Source organism: Pseudonaja textilis, chromosome 1 (genome assembly GCF_049901715.1).
Source record: "Pseudonaja textilis isolate UNSWEBS1 chromosome 1, rPseTex1.2, whole genome shotgun sequence".
Classification (NCBI taxonomy): Eukaryota; Metazoa; Chordata; class Lepidosauria; order Squamata; family Elapidae; genus Pseudonaja; species Pseudonaja textilis.
In genome coordinates, this window is record NC_141990.1 from 115,997,103 (window position 1) to 116,013,731 (window position 16,629).

General features: G+C 38.0%; 1 protein-coding gene and 1 long non-coding RNA gene across 2 annotated transcripts in view; one reads left to right on the forward strand and one right to left on the reverse strand.

Moving 5' to 3' along the window:
• KCNQ5 (potassium voltage-gated channel subfamily Q member 5) overlaps nucleotides 1-16,629 on the reverse strand; it is a 118,110-nt gene that overhangs the window by 6,573 nt on the left and 94,908 nt on the right. The window lies entirely within an intron of this gene.
• On the forward strand, nucleotides 4,506-5,220 carry LOC148127780 (uncharacterized). Its single transcript, XR_015739909.1, has 2 exons — nucleotides 4,506-4,590; nucleotides 5,150-5,220. It is a non-coding gene; the product is annotated as an uncharacterized LOC148127780 (long non-coding RNA).

The following is a 16,629-nucleotide window of genomic DNA, read 5'->3' on the forward strand; positions in this document are numbered from 1 at the left end:
CCAGACCTCTATAGCCTTCAGGTATTGAAAAATGGCAGTCTTGCCTGGATCATAGGGGATAGAGATATAAAGCTGTGTATCATCAACATGCTGATATTCCATCCCATGGTGCCAGGTGATCTTATTCAGCAGTTTCATGTAGATGTTAGAAAGGAACAGAGATTGTAAGCCCTGTGGTACTCCACAAAGGAGTGGCCATGGGTGTTACATATTTATATAGTCACCTCTGATTGGTTGGTCCGCGGCTCCGCTGTAAAAGGTGCTGCCGCGGCTGCCGTTCTTTGTTCTGAATGATGCAATAAAGGAGTTAAGCATTCGGAGTCTCCTGCGTATCTCTCACCCACAACTTAACAGTGGGATTGACTGCTTTCTCCCTATCGACAGCAATTGGGACTGGCCCTCGGAGAAACGGATTCGACCAGTGCAATACTGGGCCACTCAGCCACAAACCCTTTAGTCAGCTCAAAAGGATAGTATGGTCAATGGTACTAAAAGCCGCTGAGAGGTTAAGGAGATCCAAGCTGGATGCACTATCCCCATCATGCTTTTGCCAGAGATAATTCACAAGTGCAACCTATTAATTAATTAATTTTTCATGTTTCTAAACTGCCTATATCCCTCAAGAGATGTTGTTTCTGTCCCATAACATGGCCTGAAACCTTGACTGGAAGGGGGCCCCATAAACCATTTTATCCAGGACCTTCTGGAGCTACAATGCAGCAACTTTTCCCACCAATTTTCTTATTTCTCACATATGTCACTTTTTTATATATATGCAAGGCTGAGATTTTTAAAAAAATATTTTTATTGAAGATTAAAATTATGGGTAAGAAATTAACAAAGGAGAATATAAAAAAAGAAAAATAGAAAGTGCAAAAGGGGAAAGGAGGGGAAGGAAAAATATATAAAAAAGAAAAGAAAAAAAACTTTCCCTTAATTAAGTATAAACATTTATAAATTTTATCTTTTTCTTCTTGTGCCATATCCGTCATCGGATGTTGGCAATCCTATTTTTATCAACTGCCGCATGAAAAAGTGCTATTGATTTTTGTCCAAACCAGTCCCTTAGAGTTTGAAGCCATGATGTTCCGCCAATAAACTTAATACATTCTCTAATATTTCAACCAAAACTCTCTTCAGCCTATAATCTCATCTTTTAACTATCGGCAATAAAACACCATCTTTCAATCTTAATGAGCAAAACTCCCTTAAGAGCTACCAGAAATATCCATCCATCCTTTAAACAAGCCATTCATAATTATTTCCTGTACTTTACACAATACCTTGTCATTTTTCCTAAAACTTTATTCCCATGTCACATTTTGTATCTATAAATAAATCTTTAAAATCTCATCATTCAAACTTAATCAGGAAAAATTCCATTAAGAGAAAAAATAACTAATTGAAAATATTAATATTTAATCCCTTCAAATGATGTCCCACGAATTAATTTCTTTTCATCTCCTCTCAATTATAAAACCATAGTTTATCCCTTTCTCTTAAATTACAAAGCTCTCTTCTCATATCGTAATCATAAACAAATCTTTAAAGCCTCATCATTTGGTTTTAGTGGAAAAAAAAAACCATTAAAAGCTGTTAGAAAAGAAAGGATGATATACAATTTAACCTTAATCAAAAAGGCTCACTTTGCATATAGCAAAGCTGAAATTTTGAATGCCTATGATGTTTTGCTGCATAACTACCGTATTACATAATTAAGCAGCTTTTCAGGCTAGCAGGCAATTTGAAATTTTGAGGAAATGCTTTGTGGGCAATTAACGCTTGTGAGCTCTGATGCTTTGGAAAAGGTTTTGTCTATCCATACAATAATTGCTATAATGGCACTCATGAAAAAACTGTTTGCCAAAATATGGATGAGGTTGTTCACTAGATCCTGCTTCAGCCTTTAGGAAGCTCTTTATTGCACAGTACAGAAGGTTACCTTGTCTTTTTAAAAAATATCTGTATGGCTCATTAATAATAACTCAAAAAAGAAAAAAAGAGAAAAAACAAACAAACCAAAAAGTGCTTTAACAAAAAGTGAAAGAAATATATGTCATTATAATACCGGTAACCATGACAATTCTATATGCATTTGTCTAATGCAAATATTATTCAGATAAGTATATATTTCTAATATGTTTATATGACTGTCTTTTTTTAACCATATAAATGAATCTTGTATTTCATTATACCGGTACTTTTCTACAAAGTCTATGTCTATAGGCAATCCATTCGTAGGTGGCAATTGGGTCTTCAATCCATTATATAAATAGAGCTATATGTTTATCTTTCCGATCCTGCGTTATCAATCTTTTGGCCATAGTAAGGACACAGATACATTGTCCAATTGCCAAATTTCATGGATTATATGATTCAAAAGAATATCCTGCTCCTAAAATTTTAGCTTTTGTCTCTCTTTGTCTTCATTTTGAGCACTCAATACCCTTCCAAACAAAGCACTGGATTGCTATCCTCCGGTGTGTTTAAAGCTGAAGAAGCTTCTCGGATTAGAAGCTAAACGTCTTCAAAGATAAACCAGGAGGTCCAATTGCCGCTTGAAAACCATGACCTGGATTACTGAGAATCTCCATAGACCTCCAGTGCAGAAGTGGCATTCAGCAGGTTCTGACCAGTTCTGGAGAACCAGTAACGGAAATTTTGAGTAGTTTGGAGAACCGGCAAATACCACCTCTGACTGGAGATTTTACAGTATCCTTTCCCTGCCATGCCCACCAAGCCACGCCCACAGAACTGGTAGTAAAAAAAAAAAAAAATTGAATATCACCACTGCTCCAGTGTGTTTATTTTCTAACGTGCATGTGGCCGATGTAGGCATACAAATGGGTGATGCCTTAAGAAAAGACTTTGCTTTTGTAGATCTTGCTTTTGTACTGTTTAAGGTTTAAGGTTTTAAAACATAAAATCTAAAAATGTACCTTGAGGAGGATCAGGAAGCCTGGGGGCGAGGAAGAGATATGGCTGCAAGTACATTAATAACCAAGGGAAATAATACCGGCCCTGCTCATTGGAGTCCATATGCATGTACAGTACATAGATGCACTTTTGTAACACTTTGAAACATACTTTTTGAATGATGATTTTTATTTTTTTAAGAATTGAGCTTTGTAATATGTGTTTGAATGTAGTGTTTTTTTTAAATCAAGCTTTCCGTGCTGTAAATATAGCCTATATTCTTAGCACGAATTATAAATATCATACACATTTAAACAACACTACAGGAACAGCCAAAGTCAAAGGTGATTAAGGCAGAATCTTAGCTAGTCCTAATTAAGCTTGATGGCACTGCTAAATTCTGCTTAATGCGAATTTCCATTCCGCAACGATGGACACAACTGGATGAGCTCCCAATTCACTCCTGATAGCTTACTGAATCATTACTGTTACAGCTGTGTTTCAACTGACTTTTGTTTCTGTAGCTTTTCCTAGGGGGCAGGATATTGCTTGTTGTGCTGCAGGGCTCAGATTGGCAAGGAAGCTGAAACAGAAGGAATATTCGCAACTTCTTTCAGCTCCACAACTCCATTCCGATTTGCCTGTGAGCCCAGGACACTACTTACTGCTGTGAAATAGTTGAATGGCAAAGAAGCCGAAGCTGAAGGGCTAGTGCCCTGGCAGAAATAATCTTCCTGGGAATCAGAGTCATGATGCCAGGCGTGCCAGGGAAGCTTTACAAGGCAGAGATTGAAGTGGTTTATCAAAAGAATAACACTCTTTTCAGCCTCCTTTTATACCACTTCAAGACCCAGAGAATGGTGTAAGTGATTTTTTGGATCTAGCATCTTGGTGGCACTGGAGCTTGGCTAGACAATTTTCAGACCCTCACAACTCCTGAACTTCTTGAGGAGAGTGTGGCTTAATAGCTATTTTATTTCTCCAGTCTCAAGGATAAAAATTTGAAGTAACAATAATATAAGTCAGCAGAAGTTCCCGTCCTAGAGTTTCATAAATATATTTTAATTGTTTAATCTGATTGTCTAACAAATGAGCAGTCTTTCACAATTTCTATGACTCGGAAACTTTCATTAAAACAACACCAGCTTGTTTTCTGCGTAATAGGAGATTAGATGTACTTAAAATATATCCTGGAGAATTCTAAAACTATCAAAAAATGGAGAATATTGAGCTCATTGAATTATCCCCTTTATATTTAATAACTTCTCCATGACTTTATATTTAATAACTTCTCAATGAATATTCTTATTTTATGTCTGGGATTTAGTACCCACTGTCAGAGTTGCTGCTATAAACTCTATTTGAGATTTCTTATAGCAATTACAGGGCTTCTGTAAGACATGCAAAGTACCTCTTGAATAGAATTTAAGAACTTTTCTATTTCTTCAATATATGTATATATATACTTACATAATTTTATATGGTATGCATATACATTGTATATTTTTCATAATTATATACCCAGAAACAGTCAACACTGCATGTTAAAAGGTATCTTATGATAGCTTTTTCCAATGTGGTGCTTTCCATGAAATTTCAGCTGTCATTAGGAATTATGGGGCCTGAAGTCCAATATATCTGGAGGCTGCAAGGTTGGAGAAAGCTTCCCTGCAGGTGAACATATTAAATCTGCCTTAGTTCATGTATGCAGTATTTATTTTCAGTAATATCTTTTGCAGTTTAATTTTGGAAATAACGTTAGAACTATTAATGTTCTTTCGTTTCCTAATGTTGTGCTTTCAAAAGTATTGGTAGTCAAGAAATATCACTCTAGATACAGAAATATTACCTTATCAATCTACTTGTTTGCTTTATGAGAGCTACCAGATGTTGGCATTAATCAAGCATTAATTAAGATCTGAAATTTCATTTCCTTGTAAGTCCATTGCAGCTGCTATGTGATGTTGCTCTGTAAAAAGTTGCAGACTGGTGCTGCATTTATGTGCCCCTGCACTCTGAAGCACTGCAGGGCCAAATGTGTACTACTTGGATGTCCTGCTTCCAAATGAAAGGTGTTGGCAGAGAGATATTCATGTTAAATTGTATTATAGTTAGTGATTGATGGATGTATGATATGCCAGGAACCTTTTCTTAGCCAAAGAAGATGTGTTAAGCATGAATTTCTGCTTGGCTTTGAAGAGTATAATCTACCCTTTTTCTTTTCTTTTTACAGATGCCAAAAAAGCAAATACAGTCCTAGGTTGCATTAAGAGAGGGATAAAATAAAGATGACATGAAGTTTTAGTACCACTTTATAAAGCTTTGGTAGGATGACACTTGGAATATTGCATCCGGTTTTGGTTGCCATGATATCAAAAAGATTCTAGAAAGAGTGCAGAGAACAGCAAAGATGATTAGGGGACTGGAGGCTAAAACCTACAAGATAGATTTGGCAGGAAGTGGATATGTCTAATCTCATGAAAAGAAGAACTAGGGGTAACATGATAGCAGTGTTCCGATATTTGAGGGGTTGCCACAAAGAAGAGGGGATCAACCTATTCTCTAAAGCATCTGAAGAGAGGACAAGAAACAATGGATGGAAACTAATCAAGGAAAGAAACAACCTAGAAATAAGAATTTTCCTGACGGTTAGAACAATTAATTAGTGGAGTAGCTTGCCTTCAGAAGTTGTGACTGCTCCATCACTGGAGGATGTGGGTTGACTAGATCACCTCTAAGATCCTTTCCAGCTCTGTTATTCTGTTATTCATTCACCACTTGGTACGTTTTCAGAACATGTCAAAACAGACTGTCTGTAACTCATCACCAACAACCAATTGTTACAAGTTAATTGCAGAACAACCCACTTAGGCAGGTAGAGAAATTATGAGAAAAGGGGCAATCCCATCTGTCATATGAAGAAGTGGGATAAAAATAAATGAGAGGGATTATCTGAGAGACAAGATGTGATATCACACCATAAGCTTGAAAAAAGGAGACACAGCCAAAAAAAAAAAAAGGGGGGGGGGGAGAAAAACATTCTAGGTTTTGCCTCCTGGGAACAAACTGACCTGTTGGTTCCTACTTTTCTCACTATCCATCTTTCATCCGATCCTTTCTTTGAAAGACTGACTGAGCACTGTTTTAGGGGAGTTTGCAACAGATGGTGAGAATGGATGGCATGATACAACATGAGTACACTAGGAACACTTAAGAGGGTTAACCTCCCCACACCCTGCTTCTCTTCTGCCCCCTCCCCCCATCTGTGATGCTAAGCTGCATAAATTTATGTGCCTAAATTAATCACCTGTCAGGATAAATTAAGTGACAGGAAAAAACACACCTGATCTGATTTTTAGGCTTCCTCCTTGCAATTGATTCAAAGGACATGAATGGATATAGTCTGGATGTGTAGGTGGTATGGCAATACACAATGGAAAGTGAGACGGAGTAGGGGATACTTCAAGAGGTCAGAAAATCTGTAATCCCCATTCAGTGTCCAGAAGGCTACCAGGACCTCAGTGGCAGAGATAAATCCAGTGGACATGATAGTCAATGAGCAGATCACCAGGTCTTCCATGATTAGGGATGTGCAGGTAGGAGTATGCTGTTATTTGCAGGCATTTGCAGAAGCATGCTCTTATTTGCAAACAATTTATTTTCTCCTTGCAAAGGAGCTTTTGCATGCCTTAACCTATCCCTATAGATTTTCCCATTTATAGTAAACATTCTACCAAGAGACACGAATTAATCTTCTTGCTCTAGTTTTTATCAATATTCTCATACCCTTTATCATTTCCTCATCCCTATTTTCTCCTATATACTAACATTTATAGCATTTGTTTTAATTCAGGCTTCAGTTACAATTCAGAACAAATAGGTCTAAATAGGCCTTCAAGCATTCATTCAACCCAAACCATTTCATATTTTTATATATTTGATATCTTATTCCATTCATTTGCTGGATGCTTACTCTTTAACACTCTATGTTCAAATCAAATCAATTTTAATTTACATCAATTTCCTTCTGTATTTCCTTTGCCTACTTTAATCATAAGCATACTTTATTCTTTGACTACATTCTTCGCAAGTTCATTTTGGGTATATTGATAGCACCTTTTCCTGGTCCTCACATTTATAGCAGTCAGGTCCTTATATACATTTTTTCCTCCATTTCAACATTCCACCAAGCTTCATTTCCAAACTTTCTGCAGCATAATTTTACAAACTTCAATGGCATTTTCTAACATAATTATTTTTACATTGTTCCAAATAGATTCCATAACCTCTTTATTATTTTCATTTTGCATTTATTCTTTAGAAAATTAATCAATATTCTAATATTTTGTTCATATAGGGCTCATATTTTCCCCTCCTACACTTTTCCCCTGTGTCCGTGTCTTCCCTTAACTGTGAGCATGCTTCTGTTTCTATGAATAATACTAGGTACTTTTGTATTTTACAAAAAGTTGGTCTGTCCTTCAGGCATTCTGTCAGTTATTCATGAGAAACAATAAAACCCATCATGTTTTTCAATTCATTTTTTGTTGTTGTGTGTATGCATACATAGATAGGTACAGTTAAGCTTAAAGTATGCATTCAGAATGGAGCTTTTTCTAAGCAGATTTTCATTAGTCATCATTGTCATTCATTCTGGGAGCTCCAAATAGCTGACACATTTTTGCTGTTTCATTTCATCTCATTTCATTTCCACCGATTCATTCATGTCAGCTCATAGAAGATTTTTTCCCCCTCTCTTTTCTGAATTACATTCCTTCAAAATAATGCAGAACTTTCTTGAAAGTCATCTCTGGGCTTTTCCATTGGCACTTACACCCTGAAACCAGGGGTGGGATTCAAATTTTTAACAACAGGTTCTGTGGGCGTGGCTTAGGTGGTGGGTGTGGCTTGGTGGTCATGTGACTAGGTGGACATAGCTTGGTGGTCATGTTATTGGCTGGGTGTGGCCAACTCAATATCACTCACATCGAGGCACACATCTCCTCGCCTGGCCTCCCATGACTGTGGGAATGCTGCAACAGTCGTAAGTGTGAAAAATGGTCATAAGTCACTTTTTTCAGTGCCATTGTAACTTTGAATGGTCACTCCACACAAGCAAAGTACCAGCAAAGGAGGGGCAAAAACTCCAGAGATGTTCCTGAGACAGGAAGTCTAGGCCTGCCAAGAATGTAATAAGGGTTAAGGGAGAGGCAGTTTCTGTAAGCAGCACCAAAATGTTTCCTTCCTGCTTTCCTTACAGGATTAGGCCAGTAATTTCTTCTAACAACCGGTTCTCTGAACTGCTTAGAATGTTAACAACCGGTTCTAGAGAATAGGTGCGAACTGGTAGAATCCCACCTCTGCCTGAAACATAATATGCGACTATCATCAAACTACAGATAATTTTATGTACACCCATAGCAGTACAGAACTTACCCATACATACATTTTGACATACATTTTAATAAAACTAGATGACTTTGGGCTAGTCACTCTTTCTCAGGCCAACTCAGCTCATAGGCTTGTTGTTGGGGAAAATAAGAGAGGAAAGTATATTAGGCATATTCACCACCTTGATTTACTTATAAAGTAATAAAGGCAGGATGAAAACTATATAATAAATAAATAAAATATTTATTAGATGTTATCTTGCCTTTATTACTTAATTTATTTTTTGAAAGTAATGTAAAAGGCTTTACTATGTACCTATTTTGAAGAATCAGTAATCAAGAAGGTATTTATGTACTTTGTATTTTATTTTTTACCTCAATGCCTTCTTCCTGTGCTTTTGCATATTATGCCTTCTTTAATAAAACATTTTTATTAAAAAATAAAATAAAAGGGCCTCCATTGTTGTTTCCTGCTTGTTGGTTTGTGATGTTGCTTGGCTTCAGTAAGACAGATAAGAGCTTCTACAATTCCTTGTTTATTTTTCCATAGTCTAGTCCTCACAGCATGGAAACTACATTACTAAACTTAAAGCCAGAGTGCTCACTAGGGTGTAGTGGAATTCACATTTTACATGGTAATTTAGATACTTAGTAAAAGGCTTTCAACAAAAGTCAAAAGAAATTATCATCCGCCTACATAATCCCTTTCCATTCTGTAATCCAGTTTTCTGGAAGCTATTCATCAAGAAGTGAGTGGGAGCATGCTGTTAGTACAAAGCAAAAAGGTTGGTAAGGAAAATAATTTTTTCTCTCCTGCTACTGATTCCATGTGTATAAGAGAGGCTCTTTCCTGGAGAAATATGAGTAATGTGACAATAAATTAACCTTTCTCTGATAGAATCTAATGGATACCCAAAATGCCTCCAATGTATGCCATTTAATTTGTATGAACAAGCTTGGTAAGCTAAGTATCTATATACTGAAATTCTGTTTTTCACTTAATGTTCATCTTGTAAACTGACAACTGTCATAATTAATGTATACCAAGTAGAAAAACAGCATAAATGTTAAGTGTTAGTCCAAAGTATATAGTTGCCTACTTGTCTTTAGCCTATGGAGAGAGCATGGACACTGACCTGGGGGGAGAAATAACAGATATTGAGAAGAGTTAATATATTGGGGAAGTTGAGGGCAGACTGGAACATTGCAATAGTGATGTACAATGGGATATATATGGTAGCAGTGAGGCGGAATGATGTTGCAGTGTCTTGTAGTGGTACTGTGTCCTTGCCCTCTTCACTCACTTCCAATGTCCAGTCAACAAGCTTTAGGTGGCCCTGGACTCTGGATTCTTCTGCTGAATGCCAGCTCAGTCTCTAATAAAGCTCTTGGCTCTGTAAGGTAGAGCAGATGAAAAACCTAATGCCATGTATATTGAGAAGAGTTAATATATTAGGGAAGTTGAGGGCAGACTGGAACATTGCAATAGTGATTATACTGCAATAGTGCATTAGTGCATTAGGGCTATTGCAATAGTGCATTATACAACAGAATTTTCCAAGTCTGAAAGGCTTTCCTCTCCCTCACTTTATATGAATCAGGAAGGGGTCTGTCTGAGACGTTTTCTCAAACTAGTTCCTTGGAAAGGCTTTAAGCTCCACTTATCTGACTGTTTCCTTGGTAGAGACTCTTCCTCCAATTCTTTAAGGCCATGTCTGCTCCAAATGCACACTTCATCTGTGATTTAATAATGCACAAGAGCACTAACCTAACACATGCATTACTGAGACTGAGTTAGGCACCGGGTGAATGTGTCCCACAGGGGTGGGGTCAGGGGTGGGTTTCTACCAGTTCTGTCCACCTCTGTAGAACTGGTAGCTCTGAAGAGCAGCAGACATAGAACCGGTTCTATGTCTGCTGATGTTTTTGCCCACCTGCCCACCTGGGCTCTTACCTGATCTTTATTTCCTGATTTTTCAATTTCAGCTGCCGAACGAGGCACAGCTGCAGTTTAAAAAGCAGGAAAAGAGGGCTGTTTCAAAGGCTGCCTCTCTGCAGGCAGCTGCTGATGACGGATTTACAGGGGTGCAGCTCCCAGCGTGCAGGGAAGCTCATAAATCCCAAACCGGTTATTAACCCGGTCGTATCCCACCCCGGGTGGGATCCTACTGGCATAACAATCAGTTTGGTGAGTATGCGCGTACATACTGTTTACAAATCACCGACTCCTGCAAGCATTCACCTTCTTCTGATGCGCGGCACTCGGCTGTGCTGCACAAAGCAGCTGAGGTAGAAAAAGCAGGGAATAAAGCACAGCCTAGAGCCCAGGTGGGTGGGTGGGCCAAACAGAAGACCAGAAGATTGTCACAGCGACCCTGTTCAGTCTCAGCAGCTCTTCGGAGCTACCAGTTCTATAGAACCGGGCCGAACCGGTAGGATCCCACCCCTGGTGTCCCCTCTCTAAAATATTCCCGTACAGATTTCGCGTGTGGCTAATATCCTGAATTGTGTCTCTTTGGCAAGATTCTGTCCCAGTGTTTGGAGGATGTGATGACCTGCATAAAGAAAGAACATGCTTCAGGTTAACCTTAGCAATATGATCGTTGGTTTTGTGATCTCTTGACTTTTGGTGCTGCAAGAGTTGTATTTCCCTGCTCAGATAACAGATAATCAGAGTTGGAAGGGATCTTGTAGGTCATCTAGTCCAACCCCCCGCCCAAGCGGGAGACCCTACACCATTTCTGACATGGCAGTCCAATCTCTTCTTGAAGGTCTCAAGTGATGGCGCTCCCACAACTTCCAAGGGCAAGCTGTTCCATTGGTTGATTGTTCTCACTGTCAGAAAGTTTCTCCTTATTTCCAGGTTAAATCTCTCCTTCTTCAGTTTCCATCCATTGTTCCTTGTCTGGCCTACAGGCACTTTAGAAAATAGCTTGACTCCTTCCTCCCTGTGGCAGCCCCTCAAATATTGGAAGACTGCTATCATGTCTCCCCTGGTCCTTCTCTTTACTAGACTAGCCAAGACCAGTTCCTGCAACCGTTCATTGTATGTTTTAGCCTCCAGTCCCCTAATCATCCTGGTTGCTCTTCTCTGTACTTTTTCTAGAGTCTCAACATCTTTTTTATAATGTGGTGAACAAAACTGGATGCAGTACTCTCCAGTGCTCCATTTGGGAGTTCTCCTGGACAGATAGCTTTGGTCAAGAAGCAGATCCGAGATTATTTAGAATTGAAAGGAACTGACATTATTCAGAGTAATTTTTCATTAGCATGGGGGAAAGGCTTGTGGCGCTCCAGATGTGGTCATTCTACAATGCTTAGTAGTCCCATGCATCATGAATAATGGTGAGCAATAGTGAGAAATATAATTTCAGCTATACCTAAACAACCATACATTAGCAAATAAGATAAAGCACATGAAGAAGTAATGAGAGTTCTGAGACGATGAAAACAGGGAACGATTAAAGTACACTATATCTAGGTATGGCCTTTAAAAATTCTGTTCTTTTACCTTTAATAGCAGAATAACATGCAGATATGTAACAGGTGAGCTTGCTTCCTGATAAAATTGTTAGAAAGCATCACCTGCTGAACTTCTGTCTGAAGTTAAAGGTCATAAATGGCCAATTAAGTTGACAAATCTATTCTTTATTTGTCAATGTTAAAAAAAAAAGTTTGAAAAAAGTGATATGAGAAATCTCAAAATCAGTTTACTACATTAACAATGTTATTACAAACATGTCTTCTTAGACACTTATGCCATATAATTTAATTATTTATTTTATATAATTTTATAGCAACAGCACCTACTCATAGCACTTAAGACTGCTTCAAGGTGCTTTACAGCCCTCTCTAAGTGGTTTACAGAGTCAGCCTATTGCCCGCAACAGCCTGGCTCCTCATTTTACGACATCGGAAGGATGGAAGGATGAGCCAATCTTGAGCCGGTCAGGACTGAACTCCTATACAGAATTGTTGCCTAGATCTGCATTTATATGTATGTTTACACAGTATTTATGTTCAAATTTAAAGATAAATATTGTGTCGTTCAGCTTTTGTAAACTGCAACTTTTAAGACAAAATTGCTGCAAATATTGTTAGGAATAACAAGGTTACCTAACGTAGTTTGGATAAAATAATATATATAAACTATGATAGTAAGTTTAAGTGTGTGTCACTTTAAACTGCAAAGCATGTAATTTTGGGTGCGGTGTGAAACCACCATAAGAGGGAGCAAGAGAACCTGACGATTCCTGACGATTGCTGGTTTGATGGATTGATGGTTTGCTAACTGCGTGTTTTCCCTACTGCTGAGTTGTTGGAGGAAGAAAGGAGGTTTGACTTCTTCATATCTCTACTGCGAGAAGATATATTACTGGACTGATATTTGTAAGTTTACTGACCTCTTTTTCGACACTGGACTGCAACTGTATAATCCCCGAGCTGACTGAATTAGTGAATGATATATGGACTGTTTTGACTATGCTATAACTCTTATTGGAATAAACTATTTGACTAGCACAGTGTATCTGTTTTACTGAGTGTAAGCTACAAAAACATTTATCTCACATATTTGCCTGCCTGCCTGACTGCTGTGCAGATTCTGCTAGGGTGTATCCCTAACAAATATAAACTGTTCTGTTAGGGTTAAAATTGATGTGTGAAAGTCTTCGCTCATGGATCAAGATGGGTGGAGGGGAAAGTTACTTACTTGGAAGTTTTATATAACAGTACTGAATTTCAGTGCTTGCCCAATTCTCTATTCTACCCTTAAAAATGCTCCAAAGGCATTCTTAGGAAGTAGAAATAGTAGCTGACTGCTTTGCTTAGCAGTGCATTGCTTTTTGAGAAAACAATGGTAAGCTTACAGATGTCAAGATCTAGATCACGGGTGTCAAACTTGCTGCATCACGTTCCAGTGACATGATGTTTTTCTCCTTCGGGGAGGGCATGGGGTGGGCATGACCTGGAGTGATGTATCTGGCCCACAGGCGCCAGTTTGACACTCCTAGTCTAGATGGACATATCATTTTTATTGGAAACTGAGCAAGTCAGCAAACCTGCCAGCTGAGAAACTGAGGAAAGACCCAAACCCGCATAAGAAAAATACATGCAAAGATGCTAATCTACTGCTGGCCTCTTTATTTTTTGCCATAACCTAGTAAGTTTGTGAAAGAGGGTTAACATTTGTAATTTTAATTTACCGATGCTATATGAATGTGTAAATATATATACAGGTATTCTACAGGTATTTGTTTTCATGTTTTTGTAGCACTTTGTGTTTCTCTGAACCTCACAAGCATAACTTCTATGGTGTGTGTGTGTGTATGTTAATAGACACATGGAGGAGGATAATCAAAAATAAAAATGTTTTCTTGTGACGGTGCAGACAAAGCCCCATCCTTTAAAATAAACATCACATGTAAAAGCTTCAGTCATGTGGTTGTGGCCATTTTCTTGACTTTCCTGAACCACTTCCTCAGCATTGGATGCTCTTGTTAATCCATAATTTAAATGTACCCACTGGATCCAAAAGATTGTGGACACTGCATAATATAAAGTAACACACAATCATATTTTTAAAAAGTCCTTTACCAGTATTTTGAACTAAAGAAATCTTGCAGTTGATGAGATTAAAGGATATCTGCCACTTCACTTTTAGCTAATAAGAAGCATTTATCATCACTGCTACCACTTCAGGTGCCCCCGCCCCAATCATACTGTATTTCAAACAGAATGAAATCCATCTGATTGTGTTGGACCATCATCTAGAAATATCCATTTCGCAAAGCCTCCTCTTTATTTACATTTGGGGGGGGGGGGCTAAAATAAAAAAAGCATGCTAAAGAACAACCTCCCAAAATAGAAAAGTAAAATTCCAACATGTCATTGGGAGTATGTAGAATAGAAACACAAACATCCATATGCATTGTTTCTGCTCAGAATATCAAGCATACAAAATGAAAAGTAATATATTAAGAATTATCCTTTTAATCTAGTTTAAAGAAATGGAGACAAAATATGAGTAAAACAATATTTTTCTAAAAGACTCTTGAGGATCCTCTGCTGCTGTGTTTATTTGTTTAGCCAGTTCCATATCCCACATTTTTCAATACTTCTGAGCCAAAGAAAAACACATCTTAGTTTTCCAATGTTTTAATAGCAAAATGTGGCCAACTAACAACACAAACTGAATTAACTTCTTGTGCTGTGTTTTTAAATATGTCCTGGAAAATAATGGATGACAGAGCCTCAAAAGAATTAATTAGGAAAGACTGTAGTTTAAGTATTCCAGTTTCTTCAAAAATGTTCAGCTAGAGTAAGGAACGAAAAGGTCATTCCAACAGAGATATTGATATGTTTTTATAGTCCTTTCAAAACAACCTAGAAAGAAGTTGATTATTACAAAAAAAGTTGAGATGTTGGACTTCTACAGATTCTTTTTATAATCAGTTCTTCATGATTTGTTACAACAGTAGACTGCGAAGCATAAAGAATTCCAAATGATTTGTTGTATTTAAATCTCTCCTATTTTAAAAAGATTTTAAAGTGAATCTTTCATATTTGTTATAATTTTGAAAAAGGTATTTAAATTGAATTCTTTCTTATCAGAAAAATGTTTCAGCTTACAGGTATATGTGCTTATGGCAGAGATGGGAGACGGTCTGATGAACTCCAGGAGAGAGAAGTATTTATTTTGTAAATAAATACAAGCCAAATCACTCCAGCAGCAATAGCCCCAAACGTGTAAGAGAAGGCCAGAAACATGAGCAACAACTAGCACCAAAACCACAAAGCAACAGTATAGCATGCAATGGCAAAGTGCAGCATGAATCTGGAGAAGAAGAGGGTCCAGAAAGAGAAGATGGGCAGTTTTTTTTTTCTCTTCTGCCCATAGAGAATCCAAGACCAGCTGAGGGAAGAAGTAGGTAGTCCCAGAAAGGCAGACGAGAGCCAGCATTGGCAAGCTGGAGAGGAGGGCCTGGCACGGAAGTGTAGAAGTAAGGGAGAAAATGGCATGAGGGTAAAAAAAAGAGATGACAGCAAAGATAGTCCTTGACTGTAGTTACGACCTACCTGAAAAGGGGTTTTTATGGCCCAGTTGCAAATGTCCAATGGTTGCCCCCTCCCCTTTTGTGGTCATATGAACTCACTTTAGGCGCATTTATGCCTGTTAGGCAAATCCCAGTCATGTGACCAGGTTTTTACAGTGGTTTTGCCAGAAGCTGGCACTTCTGGTTTTCAGCAAAACCACGCCCAGAGTGAACCATGGATTTGTTCTTAAGGCTCCATGTTTGCTTAATGACTATTGCAAAAAAAAAGTGTAGAAATCAAGTCATGTGCACGATCTGTTTTACAGCTGTCCTGTCATACGACAGGCTTCATTATGGTATTATGTTGAGGACCACGTCTAAGTACGATAATGGGCAATAGAAAACCCAGAAAGAAGCCAAGAGGACCATGTCACAGTTATAACTGATGACCATTTGCTAAAAGTAGACCCTTGCTAGCTGTTAGCAAGTGAGACTAGGAAAAGAGAGGACAGCAGTCCTGCGTCTGGAATCCACAAGCAAGTGAGGAAGGAGAAAATAACATGAAGGTCAACTTAAAAATTAGGAAAATAATATACTTAGGAATACTGAGGAGTTAGATCGTTAGCACCGAAAAGCATTACTCTGCAAAGGAAACAGATTGCAGTGGAAAGATATACAGGTAGTCCTCGACTTACAAATGCAACTGAGCTCAAAATTTATGGTTCCAATGATTAAGTTAATTTTGCCCCATTTTATGATTGTTCTTTGCCACAGTTGTTAAGTGAACCATGCAGTTATTAAGTTAGTAACACAGTTGTGAAGTGAATCTGGCTTCCCCATTGACTTTGCTTGTCAGAAGGTCACAAAAGGGGATCTTGTGACCCTGGGACACTGCTACAACTATCATAAATATGAGTCAGTTGCCAAGCATCTGAATTTTGATCACGTGACTATGGGGATGCTGCAATGGTTGTAAGTATGAAAAATGGTCATCGGTCACTTTTTTTAGTGACTTTGTAACATTAAATGAACTGTTGTCAATCAAGGACTTGTAAACCTGTAGTTTATAGTGTAATTACTAAAAATGTAACACAGGAATGAAGAATAAGTTAAATTTGTATCATATCAATTTCTTATTGTAATAAATGTTTAATAAAAGTGGATTGCCTTGTATCGTGCTGGGGTTTGTAGCTTCTGTTTTGTAGGTTGGAGCATTACTGTTAGGAATATAAGTCACCGAACAGGTATTTGGGTTAGAAATGTATAAACCAGGATAGACATTTTAAAAC